Source organism: Triturus cristatus, chromosome 4_1, assembly GCF_964204655.1.
Source record: "Triturus cristatus chromosome 4_1, aTriCri1.1, whole genome shotgun sequence".
NCBI lineage: Eukaryota > Metazoa > Chordata > Amphibia > Caudata > Salamandridae > Triturus > Triturus cristatus.
Genome location: NC_140585.1, coordinates 1,201,775,267 through 1,201,802,706, shown reverse-complemented (window position 1 = coordinate 1,201,802,706; position 27,440 = coordinate 1,201,775,267). Strand labels below are relative to the sequence as shown.

The 27,440-nt window shown below is 47.5% G+C and overlaps 1 protein-coding gene across 2 annotated transcripts in view; it reads left to right on the top strand.

The window, feature by feature from the left end:
- The first annotated feature begins 9,237 nt into the window (after positions 1 to 9,237).
- LOC146856385 (retinol dehydrogenase 16-like) overlaps positions 9,238 to 27,440 on the top strand; it is a 100,465-nt gene continuing 82,262 nt past the window's right edge. The window contains exon 1 of one of the 2 annotated variants that reach the window (XM_085654505.1): positions 9,238 to 10,055. The gene's annotated coding sequence lies outside the window, so the exon portion shown is untranslated. Of the gene's footprint in view, positions 10,061 to 27,440 lie in introns of both variants that reach the window. The other variant, XM_085654506.1, reaches the window with a different exon arrangement.

Sequence of the window (27,440 nt, the reverse complement as noted above, 5' to 3'; positions counted from 1 at the left end):
TAACGAATAAAGTGCCTGTAAACAATTGCCTGTGATTCAACTCTGAGGGCGGGGGTTTGAGGGAGGCCCTTTAGAAAGGATTGGGCTTGGGCTTGTAGACCTTGTGCAGTTGCGTGTGATCATGAACTGGATGTTGAATGGGGACGCGGGTACGATGCTCGGGAGATTGCGGAACCTTAAATAAAGGAATCGTATGCGAGGCAATGATCGTCCAAGGTCGGAGTGGGAGGGACAAGCCTTAAGTATAAAGTTGTGTGGTGTGCGATGGTCGCCGTAACTATCCGCGTTAGGGTCTAGTCTAGGAAGTGAACGCATAGCAGAATCACACAGATGTTCACACGGGTGACCGCAAGGTGGCGCTAAAGTTACTTCAAGAGGCTGTGGCAGCTTTCATGGCACTGCAGGTCTCACGGTGCATGGGAGACATTGGTTCCTCTCTGCGGGTGATGCTGATTCAGGTGCGAGGTGAATGCTGGCTTCCTTTATGTTGCTGTGCTCCTCATGCCCATAATGGGCTTTGGCTGGAGATGCCGGTGCGGGGCTGTAAATACAGTCACGCCCTTGGCTCCTCACCACTTATTGTAGGGGCAATCTCAGTCTCTATATCGTTTCCCGTCCGATCGGACCCAACTCCTATGGTGGCGCTGGCACTTCAAGTATGGGCCGCTAGCAGTGGCGTAAAGAAACTTGAGGGGAGGCCCCTGCAACGGATATTGAGGGGCTCCCGTTCTGGATTTATTCTGAAGCTCTCAGGGCAGACTGCTGTTCTGAGGGGGCTCCCTGCAGTTTGGGGCACACCCCTGCACCACTGGGGCTGACGGGGCCTGTGCTACCCCACTGATGTTGCAGGCCTTCGTCAAATGGCATGAGAGGCCTCCCGGTCATCTTGCACTCATGGTGACAGTAGGGGGTGGGGGGCTGCACTGCCTTTCAGGGCCGGTCCTGATTTTGCGGGTCGCTACTCCTGCACTGCATTGGCGGCGTGTGGGCGCGTGTTGAATGCGGCACACTGCCCTCCTTACCACGTCTCACTCTCTAGGGCCCGCCGGTGTACCGACTCGCGACAGGCGGGCCGTTGCAGGGGCCTTAGCAGACTGGCACCATCAACCTAGCTTACCGGGTGGACATAGGCTTGTCTTGTCCTGCCACTGACTCTGCTGTGCAAGCAGGAGGAGTGGGGGTGCCTCGGGCTAGAATTCCCTGACGGGCACAGCAGGGTGGCAGCCACAGGCACGCGGGGTCAGATCCCCTCATTGCCATTGTAAAGTTGTGGGCCCTAGGCCCACATGCTAAGTAATTAATGACACAGACACTAAGACAATGCTTGGTATTAGCAGACCCACATCACTTGAGACGCCTGTGGTGGATGAGTGTGGGATGTGTGTGTGTCCAACCCTCGAGGGAGTGGATGGTAAAACTAGTGCCAGCTGATATACTAGAACGTGTCCAGCAGGACACCATATGGTCTTCACTTGTTAAGCGATCTATTTAGGCAATAAAGAGATGGAGATGGGGTGGGCTCGGGTTTGTATTCAGGTGGCAACAAAAACTGTACATATTATGTACACATTTTACCCAGAGTGCAAAGAACACTGTGGAGAATCTCACGAAAAATATCTAGTGACCACACCGTCATCCGCTTCAGTCAACACGCATACACAGACGTCACCCAATGATTACACTGACACTTTCTTTGTGGGTGAAGAACTGCTGAAGGTTTATTTCATACAACATAGTATGATAATAAAATTGGGTTATCTTACGGGCGATCCAGGGCAAGCAGCCCCTAGCTGCTCCGCCCGCCTGGTGAGCCAGCACACACGGTGGGTCGATGCCCGGCAGTGTGGCACATAATTATTTTCAGATCATCCACTGGGTCACGTGATCTGTCTCCTACTCCCGCCCCTTCCGGCAGGGGCGGAGCGTGTTGTGGCACACCCCCGGTTGGTCAGGCCCCCCAACCGCCCGAAGGACTAACGGGGCGCCGTCGCGGTCTTCCCAGAACCCCCTTCGGCTCCTGGACCTTGGCTCGGGCACCCTTACTGTGCCGGACAGGGGTACCCTTACTGTACCGCCTGTCGCAGAGGTACCCTTACTGTACCCGTCTGCCTCCAGATCGCCCTGTAACTCCGCCTGCAACGCAAAAAGAAAACATTAAAACATTCCAATAACGCGCTGCCTCTGACACGTAGGGTAAGTGGAAAGGGTGGGATTACGCGTGTCCAGGCTGGAGCGGCGCGTAGGAAACAGAGGAGGAACTGGGCGAGAGGGGCTGCTAAGTAGGGGGGCAAGCCTCGCCCCCACCCCCAACGGCCCGCCTCCACCTACACACTATTGGGAGGTCTCCTCCCTGGGCGTAGCCTCGCGCGCGAGGCAGAAAAGGGGGGAAGCTCCGACGGGCGGCCACTAGAGGGCTGCCCTGCTGATGTCCCACTGCTTGGGACGCGGGCAGCGGCATTCTTTCAGTGCGCATGGCAGTGCTGGTTGAAGTTTACATCACTTGGCCTCAAAGCATCTTTTAATTAAAGAGGGCGCTCAGAGTTTAGAAGAGCCCCGACCATTTTGCATCTTCACTAAGGTTTGGTGGTTAATCTTCGTGCCTCAAAGAGATAGGCTGTAACAGAGGCACTGGTGTGAGGGCACTGGGGTGAGGATGGTTATTTGTAAGAAAGAGAGGCTCCCAGGATCCGACAGTTTTATCAGAAAAGACACCTAGCAGCGCCCTGCAGCACAGAATAAAGGGTGGCCTCATTTTGTTGGAAGAGGTCAGTATCGGTATGTGTTCTGCGGACTTGGGACATTGTGTTTGACTTGAACTAGTTTAAAAAGGGAAATACAGCTGGGAGTACTGCTAAAAAGGTCTCCATGTGGTTCCATGCAAAATGTAACCATTAATTGCTGTTAAAAAAATATTTAAAATACATCTCAAAGGGCCACATTTTCCCATAGCCATGGAATTGGTAAAACCCTTTGATACATCTGGCCCAAAATATGTATAATTGTCTTTCCTGTGAGATCTTTATTTCCTAAATGTCTTAATAATTAATATACTGTAATATTTACCTTGCTGCAAAATTCCTCCACTGTGTCTCATAGTTTGGGACTGCTTTACCGCATATTTTCTGTGCCCCATTAATGAGTAAATCCCTGCGTTGAAGTAAATTATTTCTGTCTTGAGGGACTTCCACTGTCTTATTGAGAGATGAATATGAGACTGACTGCTCCTCAGCCCTGTCAGCCTTTCACATGTGATAATCCCGATATGTGACTAATTCTGCCCCAGCCCTGCCAGCTTTTCAAAAGTGAGTTCGATATGTGACTAATTCTGCCCCAGCCGTGCCAGCTTTTCAAAAGTGAGCTCGATATGTGACTGATTCTGCCCCAGCTCTAACAGCTTTTCATAAGTGAGCTCGATATGTTAGTGATTCTGCCCGAGCCATGGCTTTTCATTAGTGAGCTCGATCTGGGACTGATTCTGCCCCAGCCATGCCAGCTTTTCATAAGTGAGCTGGATATGTGACTGATTCAGCCCCAGCCCTGCCAGCTTTTCATATGTGAGCTCGATATGTTAGTGATTCTGCCCAAGCCTTGGCTTTTCATTAGTGAGCTCGATATGTGACTGATTCTTCCCCAGCCCTGCCAGCTTTTCATAAGTGAGCTTGATATGTGACTGATTCTGCCCCAGCCCTGCCAGCTTTTCATAAGTGAGCTCAATATGTGACTGATTCTGCCCCAGCCCTGCCAGCCTTTCATAAGTGTGCTGGATATGTTAGTAATTCTGCCCCAGCCCTGCCAGCTTTTTATAAGTGAGCTGGATATGTGACTAATTCTGCCCCAGCCATGCCAGCTTCTTATAAGTGAGCTGGATATGTGACTGATTCTGCCCCAGCCCTGCCTGCCTTTCATAAGTGAGCTCGATATGTGACTGATTCTGCCCAAGCCTTGGCTTTTCATTAGTAAGCTCGATATGTGACTGTCAGTCAGTCAAAATTACTTTATTCGGCTCATATCAAGAACCATAAAAGTGCAAAACATCAAAAATACATACAAAATGAATAACATTTAAAATAAACATTTACAAATATGTTAAGACAATGATAAAAATGGGACTTAGTCAAAACTCATCAAGAATTCAAGATTAATGATAAACAACACTATATCCACTTGATTTTTTTCCTTATTCTCATCGCAATAGACAAAAAATTAGCTAAGTTAAAAATCTCCCACGTAGTACCTAGCAGCTGGAGATATAGAAGAGCAGGTTTGACTTGTTTAAATCCTTTGTTTTTAATTAGGGGGATGATAAACTTTTTACGGAGGGGAGACAAATATTTACAAAAAAAGAGAAAATGAGCGGTATCCTTGAGAGAGGATCCGTCACAGGAGCAAATTTCCAGATCCCTGTCCTTCATCCACCCTACAGAATCAGTAAACAAGAGATGAAATTTATTCAGTCTAAACCTGGTCAATAAAAAGCGATGATTCATGTTATTCACTATGGTCAGGTAAGGTTCAATACTACTGCAAGTTATGATTAACTGATGGGCCTTAACTGTAGGTTTTGTTAACTCTTTTTCTTCTCTGGCTAAGGTTGTCCTATTTTTGTATGTATCTTTTACCCATTTTATGTCCCCCTTTGACAAGTTGTTGGGATTGTCAAATAATTCAGGGCGGCCTAATTCATTAGTTAAATTTTTAACATAGCTCAGCCAGGGAATAGCCTTGGCGAGCTCGAGGGATAAACAGTCTTTTATGATTACACGGTTTAGCTCAAGTTCCGGGTTTTGCCAAATTGATAGCCATTTTAATAAAGGGGCTAATGCTATCCGGTCAATTAAATAATCGACCCCGCATTCTTGATGAACAATATAGCCCGAGGTAGCCTGAGGAAGTGATAGAATAGATTTAAGAAACTTATCCTCTACCACCTGAAGTTCCTTTACGTTTTTAAAACCCCACAGGTCCGCTCCATACATGGCAATCGAAATGCACTTTGCGGCATAGATGTTCAATATGGCTTGCATAGGTTTCACCCCTAACTTACGCGCAAAGTCCAGCACACCTATAATAGATCTAGCAAAGGCATTTCTCTTTGCTGCTATTTGGGGTGCCCATGAAGACTTATCATCAAAGATGATCCCCAGATATGGGAAACTAGTAATTCTAGATAGGACATGTCCCTCACAGAGCAGGGTCTTAACTTTCTTGGGTTTGCGACCTACAGTCATAACGTGGGATTTGGAAAAATTCACACTTAAGTCAAGTTTTTTCATAAAATCAGCAAATGTGTCTAGTAAACTTTGAAGCCCTACTGCCGTACGTGCAAGCAGTGCGGCATCATCTGCATATAATAGTGCAGGAATAAGTTGCTTCCCAGCTCTAGGAATGTCCTTACATGACTCAGTTAGGGCAGTGGATAGGTCGTTAATGTAGAGTGTAAAAAGCAGGGGAGCTAAAATACAGCCCTGTCTAACACCATTAGAGATTCCGATCTTGCCGGTACAATTACCCACACGGTCGAATCTGACAGTGGCAGAGAGGTCTCTATGAAGATCTGCTAGGAAATAGACGATATTCTCATCTATGCCACACTTAAGAAGAAGTTCCCACAGTTTCGACCGATTTACTCGGTCAAAAGCCGAGGATAGGTCCATAAAGGCAAGATATATCGTGCCCTTCTTAGCTATGGTGTATTTACCTATTAATAGGTAAAGATTCAGGCTTTGGTCTATAGTACCTCGTCCCTTTCGGAACCCGTACTGTAGACATGAGAGCGTGTTGGTATCCTCCAACCATTCTGTTATTTTACCCAACACTACTCACCCCAGGACTTTAACTGCGGAATCAATGAGGGAGATAGGGCGGTAACAACTAGGGTCCCCACGATTACCCTTTTTAAAAATGGGTATGATCACAGACTCAGACCAAGTGTCCGGGATGCCTGCGACACAGACCCTGTTAAAAATATTCGTTAAAAGTGTCGACCAAGTCTCAATGTCTGATTTAAAAAGGTCCGATGGGACGCCATCGGGTCCTGGAGCCTTATTGCTCGTCATCTTACCGATGGCCTCAGCCACCTCGCCCTTGGTTACCGATGAAGTATATTGGTTCAAGGTGGGAGGGGGGGAATTCGGCCCTCCATTTATACCCACTTCATAGACTGACTTAAAATGTGAATACCACAGGTGTTCCCCAATGCCGCAATCTATTTGATCATTGCAGGGATCACGGAAAAAAGGTTTATTAACCACAGACCAGACCTTTGCACAATTACGAAGGACGTCGACAGATAAGAGTTCTTCCCAAGCGTTCTCCCGGATCTCCTTTTTCCTAATTTCAAGAGTTTTATTATATTCTTTCCTAAGCTGAGCTACGGTAGACCGATTCGGTGGATTACAGCTCAAGGCCGCCCTCAGGTTTCTGTTGGCCAATGAGCAGGTTTTGTCAAACCATCCCAACACAGTCTTATCTGTTGTTTTAACAGGACACTGTAAATCTACTGAGATCTGCGCACAAATTACAGAGTACGCCCCTAATACTTCCACGTTCCCTGCCACTTGGTCAAGGCACGTAATCAACTCTAGGCCGACCTTCCTTTTTAAGTTGGCAAAGAAGTCACCAGGAATAACTTTATTCCACCTGATCCTGCGGTCTTGATCTGTGGGGCGGATATTAGATTTATCCGTTTTATCAAGGGTCATAACAGATTTTAAGAAAAGATCAGACGAAAAAAGAGCTACAGGATTGTGATCGCTAAAATGTGTCCAGATTGCTGAATACCCATTGAGCCTGTCCCCCAATGCTGTGCTGACAAAAATATAATCAATCACAGAGTGTTTGCCGTTCCCTTTAAACGTGGGAATATTCTCATCGACCGTAGGTGGGAGTAACAAACCGTGGTCAGCGAGAATTATTTCCAGCAAATCACCCTGTGGAGAGTGCTCAAAATGAGCCTCCCTCGACTCTATTGGCCCTAAGGGATCCGTCAGTATACACTTTTCAGGACATCTGTGAATGTTAAAATCACCCATGATAATGATAACACTGTTATTCACGATTTCCTCCTTAAATTTTGTGAAAAAACAATTTAGAGCGGTGAGATGTTCAACCGTGGTTTCTCTGCAATAAGAATTATAAAAATTAACAATTAAAAAATCATTACCCCTAATCAGGGAAATTTGAACTGCCAGACAGTTACGTGAGCCTGTATCAAGTTGAGTCAGCGTGCCAGGAATACTTGCTGAAATCATGGTGCCCAACCCCCCCTTAGCCCTACCCATATTAGATGGAACTGCGGACACAAAAAAACTTGTGTAGCCGTCAATAAATAGAGTATTATCAATGTCCCAGGTTTCCTGGAGACAAATCACTTCTCCTGAACAAATAAAATCTCTCCAGGCTGGGTCATCAATTTTATTTCTCAAGCCGGCTATATTCCAAGTGACCAATTTAGTTGAGAGACCGATGGAACCATGAGCAGGGCCATTGATTACTGGTAACACTGTCTCAGTGACCACGGGCTGAATTTCGGAGATAATGGGTGAGTCTTGTGACCCTAGTCACTCATTTTCATCCAAAGTGGATAGGGCAGAATATCTATTTAAGATGGGGACAGTGTAGTCATAAGGAGCATGACTCATTGGAAAATCATTAATCCTCCTCCTGGCATAAACTGGGGGATAAAAAAAACCCAAAGGAAGGACGTTGACATACTCATGATGAGTCCTAACTGAGCCCGCCTGCCTCAAGATATCCTCAACCAACCTAGGGGATCTCAAACTTATAACAATACAGTCACCGTCAAAACATTTATTCACCTTGCCCACCCACGGGACTCTTATCATCAAAAAATTACTGTGTAAGTGTTGCCCCAGAACAGTTTTGTTCGATAGGTAATGAAGGGCCTTATTTTTTAGGGAGGTCCAATGCTCCCGATTCCCATCTTCAAGCTTAGGTACGTTGGCTAAGATAATTGAGTAGGGACAGGCCTCTGGTGGTAAATGTAATGTCGAGTCCCTCCCTAGAGGCCGAGCTGGAGAAGGAAGCGTCCCCCCTAAATTCTGTGTACATGTGTCCTTACCCCGAACTGTTTCAGCAGCATTTGATGATCGGGATATAATGTTATGGCCTACAGCCGGGGTGGTGCTAGATAATATGGGATGTTGGTGAGTAGTAATCATGGAATCCAATAAGTTATCAACAGTAGCTGTACACGTATTTAATGAGTCAACTGCCAAGGTACTTGGCTCAACATTTAAACCCTTATTATTAAGATGTGACTCGATTTTAATAATGCGATCCTCGATGCGTTTCAGGGTGGCCATAAGAGGTGCAATAAGTATCTTAAGGCGAACTTCAATAATTGTCGCAATTTCTGGCCCCAAGCTTTCAGTAACGGTGTCGGTACCCCGGTTTATACAGTCATTGGATTCCACACGCATTGTCTCTCTAGTTAATTGGTGAGTGCTATGGTCAACCTGGGGCAACCCGGGAGCAGAATTACTGTTTCTAAACATTTTTGCTTGTTTCCGGGTTCCCTGGGGGTTGTTTCTAGCCTTTCGTTTGCCAGCCATACTTTTACCCCCTATTAATGTCGGGTTCGAGCCTGCTCTAGATTGTCTTGTTCTGACAGCCACAGGAGAGGGGGCAGAAGTCGTAGTAGGTGACAATACAGGTGTGATAGTGGAATTAACCCCAATACATGACCCATTTTGAGATACGCAAGAACGGACAACATCAAGGGGTGCATCGCTAACAACAAGGATCCTCGGAGAGGGAGGAGACAGGTTTAACCTAGGTGGTTCTAATGAGAGTCTACGCTCCACCGAGGCAATTTCCTTAACGATAGCAGATTCGGCGTGTTTTAAATAACTATCTAAAGTCCCCAAACCCACAGCTCTTTTGCCTAATTTAGAATTCATTGTGAACAACGATGGTATGTGCTGCCGTGCCGTGTGAACACAACCAGCCACCTACAAGCTCAAAACAGGAGGTTCAACACAATGATACAAGCTATATGTAGTCCGTTTTACAACAACAGAAATTAGGCTACTAACACACCATGAAAGAAAGTGGGCCCAGCCCAGCCTCGCTCAGCCTCTGAGGGCCTCAGAGGACCCGCCCTTTGCCCGGGCTTAGCCCGGCGCCCGCCCGCGCGCGTCCCGCGACGCGGGAAGAGCGCCGGACCTTTATGCGCGTTCGTGCGCGAGTATATGTGACTGATTCCGCCCGAGCCCTGGCTTTTCATTAGTGAGCTCGATATGTGACTGATTCTGCCCCAGCCGTGCCAGCTTTTCAAAAGTGAGCTCGATATGTTAGTGATTTTGACCCAGGCCCTCTGGCCTTTCACAGGCGAGCTCGATTTGTGACTGATTCTGCCCCAGCCCTGCCAGCCTTTCATAAGTGAGCTGGATATGTGACTGATTCTGCCCCAGCCCTGCCAGCCTTTCATATGTGTGCTGGATATGTGACTGATTCTGCCCCAGCCCTGCCAGCTTCTTATAAGTGAGCTGGATATGTGACTGATTCTGCCCCAGCCATGCCAGCTTCTTATAAGTGAGCTGGATATGTGACTGATTCTGCCCCAGCCCTGCCAGCTTCTTATAAGTGAGCTGGATATGTGACTGATTCTGCCCCAGCCCTGCCGGCTTTTCAAAAGGGAGCTCGATATGTTAGTGATTCTGAGCCAGGCCCTCTGGCCTTTCACAGGCGAGCTCGATTTGTGACTGATAATGCCCCAGCCCTTCACAAGCGAGCCCGATGTGTGACTGACTCCACTGCAGCTTTACGGCCCTTCTCGTGCAGACCTCTGCCTCAGCTCATATCCTGACACCCGGACCCTTTCTCTAGTGGGCTCGGTGCTTCGGAGAGTTCGAAGTTCAAGCTGGAAGAGGGAGATAAGCTCAGGTCAAAGTCCAAATATAACTGTTGCTTAGGAAGTCCCATGCTGGGCGTAACTCAGCCTGGACGTTTAAGACGCTTCAAGTGTGCGGGCGATCACACCAGGCGGCGGCCCAGGTGACGGATCTGAGGACGGGCGTCCTTGCAGCGGGCAGGTAAGGTGAGTGCTGGGCACGGCGCACCCAATGAACCCATCTGGCACTAGAAACAAAGGACTTTGCACGCGTGTGGCGGACCTATGGCTCCCTGGCAATACCCCAAACCAATGCAGAGTCGGCCGGGCTTGCAGGGCGAGCTGCCAGTGCCCAAGGGCTGGTTTCGCAGCGCAGCGCATGGGCTGGTTTTCGTGGCTATATGTGGGACTGTTTAAGGTCTGGTGGGCCTGTTTTTACAGTTCATATCTCTGGTATTACCACAAACATTACCTGCAGTAAGCACAAATGCATGCAGTCGCATGTGCCTTGCCGAACACGTATACGGCATTGTATTTACAACTTTAATACGTGGCCCCCTTCTGTTTTTAACTATCTGAATTCGCTAATGGAGACCACTTTGGTGCCAGGGACTATTTTATGTCGCAGTCCGACCATGAATTGCAGTCGGAATAGAGTAATCAGCAGAACCAGTTTTTCGCGGATCCCCCCCCCCCCTCCACACACACACACACACATAGTCGATCTAACACTTGTAACCCTACTACTATGTTTGTGGAACATCCCGGCATTTGGATTTCAACATCTGGCCAACCATCGTAGAAATGATCATCTGTATGTCCTGTGGCATAACATGTAGTGCTGTATGTGAAGCATGATTGAGAATCATTTAGTCAGCTGCGTGTGCTGGTTCCAGTGGTGCAGCAGAGCAAGACAGAGGGCTGTGTGGTGTGGGCGTCTGTTGCAGAGTTGGCAGCACAGGGTTGAGATTGAGAAGCAGGGGTAAAGCAGTTTCTGTAGTTCTTAGGGTGGCATTAGATGAGCTGCTGTGTCAGATATGTGTGTTTGGGGACAGCACTGGAATACTAGAGGTTTTCTTAAAATCACCACAGAGATACACTGGCCGAGAAGTGTGAGGATCTTTGCAATGGTAAAGATGGAGGTTGTATGACGGAGCCACGCATGGCTAAACCAAGTGTGCCTTAACAATGCGTTTGGAACAACAAATACGTCTTAACCACTTTACTATTCCAACTCCAGTCTGTGCAACAGTAGGGAAAGCTGTGCCTAAGGCATGTGATTAAGGCGCAAAGGTGGGTGATGCGGGTAATGGCAGAGCTGCACTATTAGAGCTGCATGTGGATCTCAGCACTGCAACAACATGGAGTGCTTTATTGTTAGAAGAACTGCCACCTGACCTAGCGGCTGGACGATGGCGTTGCGACCCAGCCGCTCCGTATAACATGTAGCTCTGAAAAGAATATCCGCCGCATTGGCATTGGCATTTGAAGGAATTCACATCCAGGAATGTATACACAATTAGCATAATGATTTGTACCCCACAAGTGGCCGAATAAAGACAAAATATAGCCTAGTATACTTTCTCCTCAGTCACCCTCCTTTTGTCCATCAACAGTGGAGGCTGCATAGCTTTATGTCACACATCAACTGGAGTTGGACTTATATCCAGTCACACTGATTCACCAATGAGATGGCAATCATATCTTCGCATCCAGGAGAGCGAAGATCATCACCCCAAATGCTAATCATCACCCCATACGATCCCCCATCACTCACCTTTAATGAATCTAGAAAGAGAGGTCCTGTTGAAGGTGGCGACAATTAACAATTTCCACTGAAACGTGCGTTGACCTGGCTACAGTGGTTCCCAGCTGGCAACACAATCAGGGACATTCATGAAGGGTTCTCTCTAAGCCTGGGCAAAGCAGTACGCTATGCTCGCGTAGTTTGCGCTACTTTGCACTACGCGAATTGCACGTAGCACAGTGCAAACACGCGTAGCGTAGCATTGCGTAGTGCAGCGGTCATTTTTTGCTTGCTCACGGTTCCGCAATGTCAAGTTGGCGACCGCGAGCAAGGAAAATGACATCCCGGCGAGACTGTTTCCTCGTTCGCGATCAGCAACATCAAGTTGGCGATCGCGAGCGTGGAAAATAAACATCCCGGCGAGATTCTCAACGCGGGGAGGTCAGGTTTCTCATTGCGAGTGGTCGCTTATGCTCGCGACCGCTCGCGATGAGAAACTACCAGTCCACGTTGAGAAAGCTGCAGCTCGAGTAAAAATCTACTCGAGCGGCAGAAAACTACAGCTCGCACTGTGCAAGATGCCGTTTTCAATGATTGCACAGTGCCGGATGCTTGCTTGGGTAATTGGGATTCCTGTCCTCACTCTTTTTGAAGTTGTTCACTCCCCTGGAGTATTCACTCATTGTTTCTCCTGGTCGTCCCTTCATTAATTCTGTGTGAGTCACATCACGTCACAGAGCATACTCCCTCTCCCATTGGACATTCTCCGCTTCACATGACGTTGTCAAGACCTATCAGAGACCCAGCGGGCTTGGCTTATTGTGGGCAGTGAATGTGATGGACCAAGCATGTACTGATTGTCAGGGTATGCTGTGGTTACAGAACCTTCCTCCTGTTATGGGCCATTATCCTTGTGGCTCCTGTGTAGTATGCCCTCTGACCAAAGTCACGAAAAATATTGATTTTCCTAATGGGTTCGTTTGGCAAAACAGAACACACACTAATTGCAACACCTATAATTGCATTTATCTGATCCGATGCCCTTGTAATCTCCCCTATATAGGGATGACCACGAGACCAATAAAAACCAGAATTATTGAACATCGGAGCAACTTTCGGTGTAACAGAGATAACACAAAAATGACAAAACATTTTCTTGACAAAAAACACTCCCCCGACTCCTTTCAGTGGACAGTCCTTCAATCCTTTAAGACCATTAGCAATGCTAAATTGTTCTCCATTGAACAAAGGTGGGTTATGAGACTTTCCTCACACCTGGCAGGGTTGAATGAAGACATCCCGTGGTCTAGCCTATTGAACATTTGACCACACTTTTGAATCTTCTTCAGCTCACACACGATTAATCTCAAACGGGCTGTATACACCTGAATTGGTCTAACATCACTGACTATCTTTCCCTAACATAGGGACTTTTTTTGTCCGTTTTCTCGATATAGCCGACGGCTATCACGTGAATATCTGGATCTAGTTGTATATTCACATTACCTATTATGACGTGTATTACATGATAATCACTCTTGTTTTCCGCGATGGCCGTGTAAATATATTCGTTCACGTTACCTGTGAACTGGGTTCACACAGATAACGCTGGGGTCCTTTTCCTTCAGTTTGTAGATTTTCTCTAATCCTTGTGACTCCTTGGCTTACACTGCTAAGAAGTTCTTTTCCGGATCACTTTGACACTAGTATACAGCCAGATCCGTGAGTTCCGTAAATACATTCATATTGTGTAGTTACCGTTACTAGGAGACAAAACCAAATACACTACCACCTATTGGCTGACGTCTCTAACACGGAACGTCAAGAATACGTCGACTCGAAATCGATCAAACACAGGGGAGCCTATCAGAGTAGCTCTACCGTCTACACACGCAACCGGTTGACGTGTAACGATTAGCTCTCTTCATTGATTGGCTCGCGCTAGCTATGTCTTCTCCCCGCCATTTTCCAGGGGTGTCCACCGAGCTGGCGCGGACGGAAGATAGGTTCCGAGTCTCTCCATATCAAGGACGGCTGTGAGTATTGACTATTTCCCCAGGATGAGCTCTGGAGACCCCTGTTTTGTCCTTTATACGAGGGCTGCTTTAACACACGATCGTTGGAGGAGCTCCAGAGACTCGGTCCTGTTTTACTTGATCCTTAACTGAGGGTAGTTTGTATACATAATTACTATGATATTCGAAGGTAGCCAAGATAGCTCTGTATAACCTCAAGTTATCTGTGGTATACCATGATCTCCCTTCGAGATACATACGACTATCCCCCTTTTTTGAATTTACACCATGTAACAGTGCCTTCCCCTAATGACGATGTAGAAACCTTGATTGTACATACATGACATTGCTTAAATACACCCCATGGACGGGTGCTTTTGTGTCCACAGAACACTGTACTATTCAGTGTAATTGTTTAGCGCCTGCTCGCTGGAACGAGACGCCCTGAATTCCAGGGTGAGTTGTTTCTTTCTTCAAGTTTTTACACATTTTGGCATATTTTTACGATATCGGTTCTGCAACAGCCCTTGCCTGACCTAACTAATAGGTCAATCCAGTCACTAAGAATTTTTGATTAACATTCCGTATCATGCTATGTACCTACACATCACTGATTCTGCATGACACTTTGTTTGGGTGCAGTTTATGAGGCGATTTGACTTTACAGTGTTTTAAAGCAAATTTATCTATATGATTTGTATGTTTGTCCTTTTACCTTTTCTTTCACAGGCATCACTAATTTTTAAGTAACCACTTATTAGGGTGCTGTACCGGTGGTAAGTAGTAGTTGCTGCCACCACCAATAAGTGTGTGTACTCCTCTGGTCCTGAAGAATTGCGGTCTAGTTGACCATTGCAAGAAACATGTTGACCACTTGAGCGTAACTCAGACACCCTCACTGGATGATTACGCATGTTTTTGTTTTTAATTAAGAGTGGGACCGTTCTTATTAAAACTGGTTATCTAGGATCTCCACTACTTATTTTTAACACACCTAATCTCACACGCACTTCACTACAGGGCCCTCACTTGCACTCATCAACCGGCAAAGAATGGAATAAAGATCTCCACTAAAAGGCGCCTTGCAGGTCGCCGATCGGGGATTGCAGCGCCGCCCCGATTCGGAGCAGACCTGATGATGATACTTGACATCTGGGCCACCTGCTGACGATACATGACAGCGAGTCTGCCGGATGTGTGAGGGTCTTTTTCCTTAGGGAGGAACCACCTCCTGACTCATACAAATTTCATAACCCTTGACAGCCTCTGTAGGAACAGCATACCTTTCTTTATTTAGATTTATACCTGGGCTGAGTATGCCGGACCTTTCCTTAATAGCCCCTTTGTTCCTCCTTGTTTTGTATTGTGGTTACAGAAGTGCCATAGTAATTCGAATATGGATTGTTCACATTTTATTGTGACTGTTTCTGTGACTTTATTTGCATTATATATCTAAATAAAGTTCTCTTTTTTAAACAACAAAAAATTAACTGCAGTGGTAGGGCTTTTCTTGCTATTGAGATCTGAGAAGGCAATAACGCTTGTGGTTTCCGCCTTCTTCTTAATGCTGACCTATTTATTTCATGCAGACGAGGCATGTGCAGCCGGCTGGAAGGTGCGCCATAAGTTGTGACTGAGAAAACTTTTTTTTAGTAAGACAGACTGCTCAGCCTGCCGAGAGACGAATCAAGCAGGGGCCACCTCCCCCTGTTGTTGCTTCTAAAGCACGCCATATGAGTGTATCTCCTCCCCGCACTCCTCCCATGGCACTGCTTGGACTTTCCCCACCCCCACTCGCCTCACACCGTTGCTCACATCTAGCCCCTCGTTGTTGATTCCCTCTTTCCCTGTAACTGTCAACTCATTAGGTCTCGCCTGACCCAGCGCATGAGCTGGCCTGGCGAGACTTATTGAGAGGGCTCCAAAAAGTGCTACCAGGCCAGCCTAGAGCTACAGTGCATGTGCGCGGGCACGCGCGCCGTGCTTTACCGCGATTACTTTCACTTTCACAGCCGCTTTGCATAGCCAATAGGTCTCGCTTTTGGGACCTTATAAGTATTTAGTTATGCAACTGTTGCATGGCTAAACACTTATAAGGTCCCAAAGGCGAGACCTATTGGCTATGCCAATGCTTGTTTTTACTTGCTCCGAAGCCAACCCCCTCCCTCCAGAAAAAAATAGAGCTATGACTTGCCATAGTGCTTTTTTTACCTAAGCATTGGCAAAGCCAATAGGTCCAATCTATGGCTGCTGTGCAGCATAGTTGGTATTTTATTTTTAAATAGAAAAGTGCTATGACTTGGGCAGCGTTGACCATGTCATAGTACATTCTTTTTTTTTTTACTTTCAAGCATGCTGCACTGGGGCCACACTGCTGTACAATGTGTCAAAACAACAAAACATTGCCAAAACCAATGGATCTTGTTTATGCTTTGGGAGTATCGTCACTAACAGTTGATGCTCATAGTGCACCCGGAGGTAATTCCATTAGAAAGAGACAAACAAAAGATGACTGTACATTGTATGAAGGTACAACCTCATTTCATTCAGTTGAAAGATGGCGGGGGGAGCGGAACATAGGTACAATTTAAAGTCTCTCCTGCTCACTTTCGGCTAAATGGAAAGCAGTATGTCACCTATTTGTGTATTCACTTGCATAATTAAAACCCAAAATGTAACATTACGACTGAGCAGCCAAACAGAATGAGCCTTTAGCTGACTATATTTAGTTTCAAATGCCTGCGATGCAAGCTTGCTTGCAAGGGCCCTTCGGTGTGCCTTGAGCCCTGGAATCATTGGAGGAGCTGTCTCCGCCTTAAAAATGGGATGAAAAAATCCAGCTCCATTCTCCTGTAGGGCTTCCTCAGGCTCTTCTCAAGCAACCAGGTTCACACACAGCTTTATAGGATCCGCCCCTTGCTTTTGGTTGGAGGGAAGACCAAATCCGCCAATGATAAATAGAAAACGAAACATTTTGTTTCCTATTCTTCTTTGGCTGATTCGGCATCCCTTTCATTGAGCACACGGCAGGAGTCCCAAGAGGACGAGGGAGTGCCACGATAAAACGGAGAATCATTTAAGGTAAGAAACTGTTTGTGCTCCTACAGCCAGGGCCGGGCTGGGAGCCGAAAACAGCAAGGGCAATTTCAGCAGACCAGCAATGGTGCGTAGTGACCAAGTCTGACCACTACAACCGGAGGTTGGGGGGTATTTTTTTGGGGGGCGGTGTAAATGTGAAGCACTGGTTGGCCCCCAGAGGCTGGAAACTAAAGTAGGTGGATTATGCTTATTTGCTGCTTTTGTTACTGGAGGCCGATATTGCAGCAATGCTGCAAAACCGGGCCCCAGTAACAAAACCAGCCCCCACCCTTCCAGCCTCTGGGTAAATGCCTGATGCCCTCCACTGACTCCCCGTCGAGAAGAGAATCACTTTCAACCTACTCACCCACACCTACAAATCCCTCCACAACATCGGACCCAAATACCTCAATGAAAGAGTCTCTTTCCACGTACTCAAAAGGAACCTCCGCTTTGCCGACCTCGTCCTAGCAGAGACCCCCCGCATCCGCAGAAACAGAGCAGGGGAAGAGCCTTCTCCTATGTCGCAGCCAGGGCCTGGAACGAGTTCCAGTCAACATCAGACGCTTCCCTACCCTGCACACTTTCAGGAAGAGCCTCAAGACCTGGCTTTTCAACTGATCCGGAGCTGCACCCCCCACCCCAGCACCTTGAGACCCTCACAGGTGAGTAGTGTGCTTTAGAAAACCCCTGATTGATTGATTGATTGATTGTGTTAGTGTGAGAGTTAGTATTTCAAATTTATGGGTGTTTATTTTAAAATCTATCCACAGCCTCGAATTTCTTTAATTGGAGTTGTAGGTGCACCAGACAGGTGGACAGAGATGTTAACAATACCAAGAAAACAGCGACTAATGTGATCTTATGTTCAGATTTTCCAGAGGGGATGTCATCTATACCTCCATCCAACCTTATTTTTTCTGCGAAAAGTTCAATACTGAGGGCAAAGAAGAGAGGGGAAAATGGGCAGCACTGACATGGTTCACGACCCAAAGGGAAGTGTTGCTAGATACCGTGAATGTTATCCAAGGAGTTTTATAAAGTTCGAACATGACCCGTCAGGGTATCAGAGAGCTGTGCAAATAGCAAAAAAGTCATACATATAAAAGAAGCAATCAGTTATAAGTAAGAATAGAAAAACTGTAAAGTAACCAACGGATAGGCAGATTCATGATACAGAGTGATCTACTTGGGATTTATCCAGCTGCATTCCTCGGGGTTATTATTAGAGAAATTTGTTCATCAGAAGCCTTTTCACTTTTTTGAAGGAGGTCGTTGAAGGGTTGGTCCTGAAAATGGGTGGCAGTGCGGTCCATATTCTAGAGGTTAAACTAGGAAATAGCGATGACAGTTTTTTATTTTTTTGAGCTTCTGCAGTTTCAGCAATAGGGAGTTGGCACTCCTTAAAGAACGACAGCCCCCTACAGTTTTAGTTTATTAGGCAGGTATATGGGAGTGTTGTAGTGAAGGGCCTTATGGGTCACGCAGGCTATTTTCAGCTGGATCCTTGCTTCAAACGGTAGCCAATTTAGACGTTTTAGGTCTGGAGTGATCTGATCACATTTCCTGGATCCCGTGACTAGCCTAGCAGCTGAGTTTAGCACATGGCTCAGTGGTGCTAGCCTTGCTTTGGGAAGACCTGCGAGAGTGGCACTCCCGTAATCTATTTGTGAAATGACTAGGGATTAGACTGCCAAATGAAAATCATCAAGTCATCAGAGGGCAAGAGTGGTTTGATTTTCCTTAGAATGTTCGGTTGGTAGTTGGCTCCCCTGGTTGTTGCGCTGATATGCTCTTGCATATTCAGATATTTGTTCAAACTCATACTAAGTGATCAAGTAGAGACACTGATGTAGGGGGTGCAATTGAGATCTTGTAAGCTGTTTGAGCCATTCCTCCATGGGGGCACAGTGATTGTGTGGGGGGGGCGCTATCAAGAGAAATTCAGCGTCTAATTTCAAAAGCGCTATTGGCCTATAGGATGCACACTGCAGAGGCATAATACCCTGGTTTCAAAACTAGGGATATCTGAGCTTCCCTCATTGTTAGGGTGACTTTCCCATCAGGCGCGCAACACCCATTGGACTCACAGGGCTTCAGCCCCCCCCCCCCCCGTCGCGTGTGGCAGCCCGGGATGAGACAGCTTCCCGGCACCCCCACAGCCGCACCCGAGCACTTCACAGGTCTTTAAAAGACCATTTGCATGTTAATGAGGCCTCGCTGTTGTTTCACCCCTTGTAAGAGCCCCTGCAGCTCCACTCTGCCTATGGCTTAAAAGATTCAGCCCCCCCCAAAATGTTTTCTTAGCCCCCCCCCCCCCGAAATTTGGCTCTAGTTGCGCCTCTGTTTCCCATCATGTGTCATTGAGTTGATAAGTTTAGTTGGATATAGGGATAGGACCAATACAAATGTTCTATACATACTTGCAGTGAAACCATCTGGCACTAGCTCTCTAGGTTGAAGCCGACCAGACAGCACAGTTGTCTGGTTCCAAAGGCACATTGGGGACATGCTGAAAGCCTACCTAGGCATGCATCCTGCCCACTGCTTACCCTTGGCTTTGTGTTTTGTAACACGCTTTTGCTTGATTTCTATTTTCTGGCTTTATTAGGGCTGAGCCTGCCAGAGCATGCACTAGCGCATGCGTCTCACTTGCGGGGCACTTTTGTTTGCTAAAAGGGCTTGGAGCCCGTCCGTTGCTTACCATTTGTCTGCTTCGGCGTCACCCTTCTTTGCAGCCATTTTCATTGGTCAGTGCAGATGAAATATCACTTCTAATGCTTGGTGTCGATCAGGGACCAAGCACAGAATAATTAAACGCAATCAGTGCCCGTCCACTGCTCTCGACATGATTGAGGTAGTACTCTTGTTCTTTCCCCTACCACTCTCCCTGCTTGCTGCTCTGTCCATACCGATTGCATGTGTTTGAAGTTGCTCTCCCCACTCCACATTTTTTCTTGTCCTATCCTCCAATTACCCTCCTCCCACTGTTGCTTTCTCCCTCCCACACTTTGACCCTACTTGCCCTGTGCCTCTCTAACTGTCATGGAGTTTTGCTTGCTACTTCCCTCTCTCCTCCTGCTGCCTGTCGTCTTGCTTGTTTTATTTGTGAGGCGCTTGTATGACTCAAGCGGCACCAATATCAGCAGTAAAAGATGAATACCCATAAAAATGCAATTCAACATCAATTCCTGCTTCCCTTCACCTTCACCTAAATTATATATATTTTTAATATTACACTGTTTTCCTGACTGAGGTTTTACCGTTAGGGTTTAGGGCGCACGACCATCATGCAGACCGAGCCTTTTCAAATAAATAAAGAATGTATTTAACATATCTTTATGACACTGAAGCCTTTTGATAACTTTTATTTCTACAACTCCTGTTTCTGGGCTGTTTCGTTTAATTTCAGCCTTCCGTCTGCCACGCTTCAGAGACGGCTGTTCACAGTACAAGATACGTTTTTCATTTCACTAGTTTTTGGTTCCTCTTGCATAACTGACATTTCTATTTTCATAGCTAAAGTTCTCTGCGCTCTGTGCCAATATACATTTTTTGGTCCTAAATACCACTTTACTGTGCATCCTTTTGTTGTTGATTGTCGCTCCATTCTATATGGTCTGGGACTACCGAATTTCCCCCTCCCCCTGCGCGTAAACCACATTTTTAATGAGGGACAGAAGAAGGTAATTACTTTTTGGAGGCGGGGGTCGTACAACCCCCGGCCGTATTTATTAAAATATGAAAACAAAATTAAAATTTTGAAATAAACAATATTTACACAATTATACGCAGAAACATAACACGACATTTGATTACAATTCACATGCACAGATATCAGATGGCTAACCTTAAACTATCACTAATACATAGTTTTACTATCTGAATCTAACATCTGAACATAATCATACATTAATTACTTTCTGCGTATCCTATTTGGGCCTATGGCAAGGTCGCTAACCGGTGTCAGATCCTTCTCAATTAACCACGCCCTCCCGTAGGAGTTGCGCATGCGCAGAGGGCCCGCTTACCGAGAGGGTACCCCCCCCCCGGTTACCCCCATACGTTCCCTGAACTCCATTCCAAATTGGGGGGTCTTGCACTCTGCGCCATTTTAATGACGTCCATACCAGTGCGGGGTGGCCAACCAGCCTCAAGAAAGCGTGACTCCCCTCTTTCCCCGCTCCCATCCATCCAACCGGATGTACCGCCCCTGGAGTTCTAGGAGAGACCCCTTGTCCCTCCTCCTGGGCGAGCCCATCCGTGAATGGCGCCGCCCCCTAAGGACCTTAAAGTTACTGCTCACCAGTCATGACCTTACCGCCTGACCAAGGAATAGCAATAAATACGACGATAGATGACCTGTAAACGGGAAAAAACCTAAGGAACAAAAAACAAAACCGCACCGTCACATTCATTACCCAATGACCATAATGCAACAGGGGATGGTGGGTGGGCAAACAAAGTAGTTAGCAGCCTCCCAGGGGCTGCGTCCGGATGCCTGAGAGCGCGGGACCAAGAGACCGTGTCCCGCGCTCCCCGGCCTTTTATCCCAATACTGGGGGCAGGCCAGTTCTAACTGGCCTGTCCCCTGCCGCCCCCTTGACCCGGAAGCACCTTAATTGCTTCCGGGTCAAGGGTTCCCTGCCGCCACCCAATCCCGGCCGCGACGCGCCCACCGCGTCATGCTGAGGCGGTGGACGCGCCGGGCGAACAGGCGAGGGGGGGAGGGGGTCGGTGCCCCGCCATATCTGCGGCGGGGCCGATACCGGCCGCGCCTTTCTCTATGGTCTGGGACTACCGAATTTCCCCCTCCCCCTCCGCGTAAACCACATTTTTAATGAGGGACAGAAGAAGGTAATTACTTTTTGGAGGCGGGGGTCGTACAACCCCCGGCCGTATTTATTAAAATATGAAAACAAAATTAAAATTTTGAAATAAACAATATTTACACAATTATACGCAGAAACATAACACGACATTTGATTACAATTCACATGCACAGATATCAGATGGCTAACCTTAAACTATCACTAATACATAGTTTTACTATCTGAATCTAACATCTGAACATAATCATACATTAATTACTTTCTGCGTATCCTATTTGGGCCTATGGCAAGGTCGCTAACCGGTGTCAGATCCTTCTCAATTAACCACGCCCTCCCGTAGGAGTTGCGCATGCGCAGAGGGCCCGCTTACCGAGAGGGTACCCCCCCCCCCCCCCCGGTTACCCCCATACGTTCCCTGAACTCCATTCCAAATTGGGGGGTCTTGCACTCTGCGCCATTTTAATGACGTCCATACCAGTGCGGGGTGGCCAACCAGCCTCCAGAAAGCGTGACTCCCCTCTTTCCCCGCTCCCATCCATCCAACCGGATGTACCGCCCCTGGAGTTCTAGGAGAGACCCCTTGTCCCTCCTCCTGGGCGACCCCATCCGTGAATGGCACCGCCCCTAAGGACCTTAAAGTTACTGCTCACCAGTCATGACCTTACCGCCTGACCAAGGAATAGCAATAAATACGACGATAGATGACCTGTAAACGGGAAAAAACCTAAGGAACAAAAAACAAAACCGCACCGTCACATTCATTACCCAATGACCATAATGCAACAGGGGATGGTGGGTGGGCAAACAAAGTAGTTAGCAGCCTCCCAGGGGCTGCGTCCGGATGCCTGAGAGCGCGGGACCAAGAGACCGTGTCCCGCGCTCCCCGGCCTTTTATCCCAATACTGGGGGCAGGCCAGTTCTAACTGGCCTGTCCCCTGCCGCCCCCTTGACCCGGAAGCACCTTAATTGCTTCCGGGTCAAGGGTTCCCTGCCGCCACCCAATCCCGGCCGCGACGCGCCCACCGCGTCATGCTGAGGCGGTGGACGCGCCGGGCGAACAGGCGAGGGGGGGAGGGGGTCGGTGCCCCGCCATATCTGCGGCGGGGCCGATACCGGCCGCGCCTTTCTCTATGGTCTGGGACTAACGAATTTCCCCCTCCCCCTCCGCGTAAACCACATTTTTAATGATGGACAGAAGAAGGTAATTACTTTTTGGAGGCGGGGTCGTACAACCCCGGCCGTATTTATTAAAATATGAAAACAAAATTTAAATTTTGAAATAAACAATATTTACACAATTATAAGCAGAAACATAACACGACATTTGATTACAATTCATATGCACAGATATCAGATGGCTAACCTTAAACTATCACTAATACATAGTTTTACTATCTGAATCTAACATCTGAACATAATCATACATTAATTACTTTCTGCGTATCCTATTTGGGCCTACGACAAGTTCGCTAACCGGTGTCAGATCCTTCTCAATTAACCACGCCCTCCCGTAGGAGTTGCGCATGCGCAGAGGGCCCGCTTACCGAGAGGGTACTTCCCCCCGGTTACCCCCATACGTTCCCTGAACTCCATTCCAAATTGGGGGTTCTTGCACTCTGCGCCATTTTAATGACGTCCATACCAGTGCGGGGTGGCCAACCAGCCTAAAGAAAGCGTGACTCCCCTCTTTCCCCGCTCCCATCCATCCAACCGGATGTACGGCCCCTGGAGTTCTAGGAGAGACCCCTTGTCCCTCCTCCTGGGCGACCCCATCCGTGAATGGCGCCGCCCCCTAAGGACCTTAAAGTTACTGCTCACCAGTCATGACCTTACTGCCACAGGCCAGCATAGTTGACCGACTATCTGGCCCCCCCCATCCCAAAACTCAGAAAGGTCATGCCCCTGCCTCAATTCCCTGACCAAGCTTATGCAAATTTTCAAACACTATTTCTTCACCTAACCTAGTCGAGTGGACCCCGACTTCTATGAAGCACAGTTCCCCCTGACACCCCATGTGACCAGACTATGCTGCCGCCCTGGCACTCCTGTGCTAACCAGCCAACCTTGGAGATTACCTCCTCCAGCAAGACCCTTCTGCCTAGTGGTATCAAGTCATTCCCCCACTAACTATAAGAACTATTGTGGCGAAGGACTGTATCTCACCAGAAGATCAGTCATAACAAACCCCCTAAACTGACTGAGGCCAAGGAAAGATACTTGGAAACCATCCCTGCTCTCAGCTCTGTCTGTATATTCTGCAGGTGTAAAAAACGCTAGCTAGCCTCCCCCCTACTGAAATCTCTGCAATCCATGCCGAGGTGTACCTCGGCAGAGACGTGTCACTTTCCCACTCCCATGCGAAGTATTCCGACTATTCTACCCAGGCGTAGGGTCCGCAACCCCTTCCTAGTGTACGATATAACAAATACCACGGCTGACTGAATCAGACAAAATTGACATACCGTCCGGGCGCCACTAAATGGTCTTGATTGAACGCATCGCGATGTAACACGTTGCAACCCACACCCCTAGTATTATTAGCACCATGCTCGAAACCGTCAGAGGCCACTCACATACCCCGGTACTCATTGCCGATGTGATTATACAATTGTGAAACTAACCCAGTAGTGTCCCACAGGCTCCCAAAGAGTTCCCATAAGCATACCATGGGCCTTATGGACCATTGAAACCGAACCAATATGCTCTAAGATAGGTTCTGTGCTGGCTGCTGACCCTACTACGGAGCATCCCAACCCGCACAGTGACCAATTTAATGACAAGGGGTGTTGAGGAATAATCTCCGACCCGGCCACTCCCCATTTGAAGGATAATACTGCTACGGGGCTGGATTCATCATAGGGAATGAACCTGCCGTTTTGGAGCCCTAAACCGTGAACTATCTGCATCCGAGCACAATGTTCTGGGATAGGATCTGTGCCAGCCTATCCCCCTACACGGAGCATCCCAACACTGCTCAATGTCCGCACTGAAAGGCGCTTGCGTGCACATGCGCCGTAATGGCAGTTAACCGTCCCATGACACAGGAATTAATGTGTCGCATCTGCCCCTTATACTTATGTTTTATACCATAGGTAAAGGTACACACTTACAAGGCAGCGAACTGCCACCATAACACGAATGGCAACAATCAATGGGTGACAACCATACCCTCCCACTATGATGCTTGAGGCGCTCTGAAGGTATACACCTGCCAGGCAAACGTACTGCCGACTTACCACAAATGTCAACAACAAATGAGTGACAACTATACATTCCAACTATGAAGCATATGGAGCACTATCTCAGGCTAGCACCGCATGAACTACTGAGTTGATCACCAATCCACTTGATGCCGCCGTTTGCCACTCACGTTCCGGATCCACCAGTCCCTTAATTGTCCACCTCTTGTAGTCATAGCGGTGTGTAGCACTTCCAGGCATCAGGCGTGGATCCAGGCATACATAAATGAAAATCAAAGATCAATGATTAGTGCCTAATGCTGTGAGGTGCCCAACAACGATTTTTAAGTCAGCGCTACTTCACCCCCTTTTACCCACACCCCCATGCTTTTAAAGTGCATCCATACTATTCTTTGGCCCGCCGGACCTTTACAAGTCCAATGCACCCCAATAATGTGTGGCCCCACACATACATTACACTGTGTAAGTGCACGGGCAATGGTGCATATATACAACCTGACAAACCCCAGGCCTATAATGCCGCCGTGAATACGCACTAGGGGAGCGACGGTACCATGTTATGCCATACGACGTACAAATAACAAGTGCACAAGCACATAACGGCAAAGATACCGTGTGATACAATACATCATTGTGCCTGCATGTATGCGCATAAATGTGTTCCCTGAACTCCAGTGTACAGACACTGAGAAGACATTGAAATCCAGTGCATACATGTATAATTGGACCGGCGCAGAGGCGCCGTGTGACTTAACGCTCTCCTGCAGCTTACTTCCCCTGCACATAGCGCCTAGGCTTCTTGACCCAGACCCCTCCTTCCTATGTACCCCCACACCGCACCCACGGATACCCTTGACGGTGTGACAACAAGGCCTATACGTGTTGAGAATTTACTTAAGTGACCCTCCCCTCAGGCCAGTGCCTTATGGGCCGAACCTCAATCATTTAAAGGCATCGGTTAACATGCCGAACCTAACTCACGAACTAAGAAATGTCGCACAATGTGCAACCCTGTAGCCTACCATAAAGCTACCTTATATGTAAAGGAGTGAAGGTTTGTACCAACCTGGCAATTTACCAACTGTTTGAGCAAATCCTACAGTGATAGGTCTGACACCCAGGTCAGCCCACACCTCTCGTATTCCTAAAATTATTCTTCAGTAGACCTGGTACATTCACCCTAGGACGCTTTCATAGGCAATATTGGCCCGCTTTGCATGAACACAACTCTGACTCCTATTCTACAGTTCCAATCCCCGCCTACTCCATTTTTCCTTATCTATAGCCAATCCCCTAACACGGCTTCCTACAGTGTTACCTAATGAATTTGTAATGCAGGCCAAGGCATTGCTTTCAGCCATCTAATGACTCTCAAAACAGTTTGGAATTGGCCCAAATGTAAATGCTGACTCTAAGGCACTGAGTACTGACTTGCATATACCACCCGTATGTGTTCCCAAATGATCCGAAGCCTGGTAATGTTGTAAACTAAAAAACGGCGGTCAGCTTCAGCCGCCTTCTTCATCTGTAGTCACCTGCAGGTGAGACCTACACAATCCGAGAACCTTTGCCAGGAGCGTCAACCGCAGTTGTTGATCAGACTCACAAATTGAGAGCTCTTAACATAAGACCAAATGCATTAGCTCGGAATCATTGGAAGCTCCCTTGAGAGTGCCCCGCCAGTCCCATCACAAAAGGAACCTTGCAATCGGACATTAACTGTAAAGGCACTTAGCATACCACCACATGCACTACCACAGGGACTACACTTGGAAGTGCCCTGCATAGCACTGGTCGCATCCCTTGAGGTAACATCGGACTCACCCAAAGGAGAGTGCCTACCATGAGCAATACTCGAGGAGCATCGTACTCACTTTCAATTGAGACCGCCTAGCTTAGCACCCGTTGCCTAACATAGCACAACATAGTACTCGCTGCCACAGTAGACAAAACCTACAAAAAACGGACTGTCATTTAAGAGAGTGTATAACCGCACCAAATGACTTACACGAGGATCATTGATGTACAAGAGGCGGATTGTTAGCATGTCAGCACATAGTTGTGTTCCGCAAGGGAACATAAAACCTGACTGTTTCTCTAGCCTATGCGAACTTGTGTAAGGCATGGAAGGATAGCTACGGGGCTGGGATTCAAGTTCAAATGTTTTAAAGCATAAAATTGCCCCGAAGGTATTGGGGCGCTTTACATGAGCACCCGTTACGTTACACAAGGACTCATTCATGTACTCTTTTAGTGCATGAGCACCCGTTATGCGTAGGGAGATTTGTCCATACCCACAGGATATGTACGCTACCCCGGGGCGCGATCCCTGATTTCAAACCCCAAACTCGGCAACTCTAGCCGTCACACCACATCCTCTCCCCCTTTTCGCAAGCAATTGATATATATGGGGCTTTGTCTTATAGTGCATGCTCTGTTGTCTTTTAACTGTAAGCCAGATTAAAGTTGGACGCTGCCGCTGTTGGAAATCATTACCATTTGCGCCCCCAACATTGCATGCTTTGTCATTTGCAGAGCGTAGCCTATTAGTGTTCCCACCTTGCCATGCAGTTTAAATGATGGCCCACACACGGCTAGCTGCGCTATACTAAGGTGAAGTTCCAAAAAATTCTTGGCACATTGTCTGTATGTGATATTATCCACAGTGACCCACTTCTGCCTCGTTACCCCAACACCAAGACGGATGGCAAACAC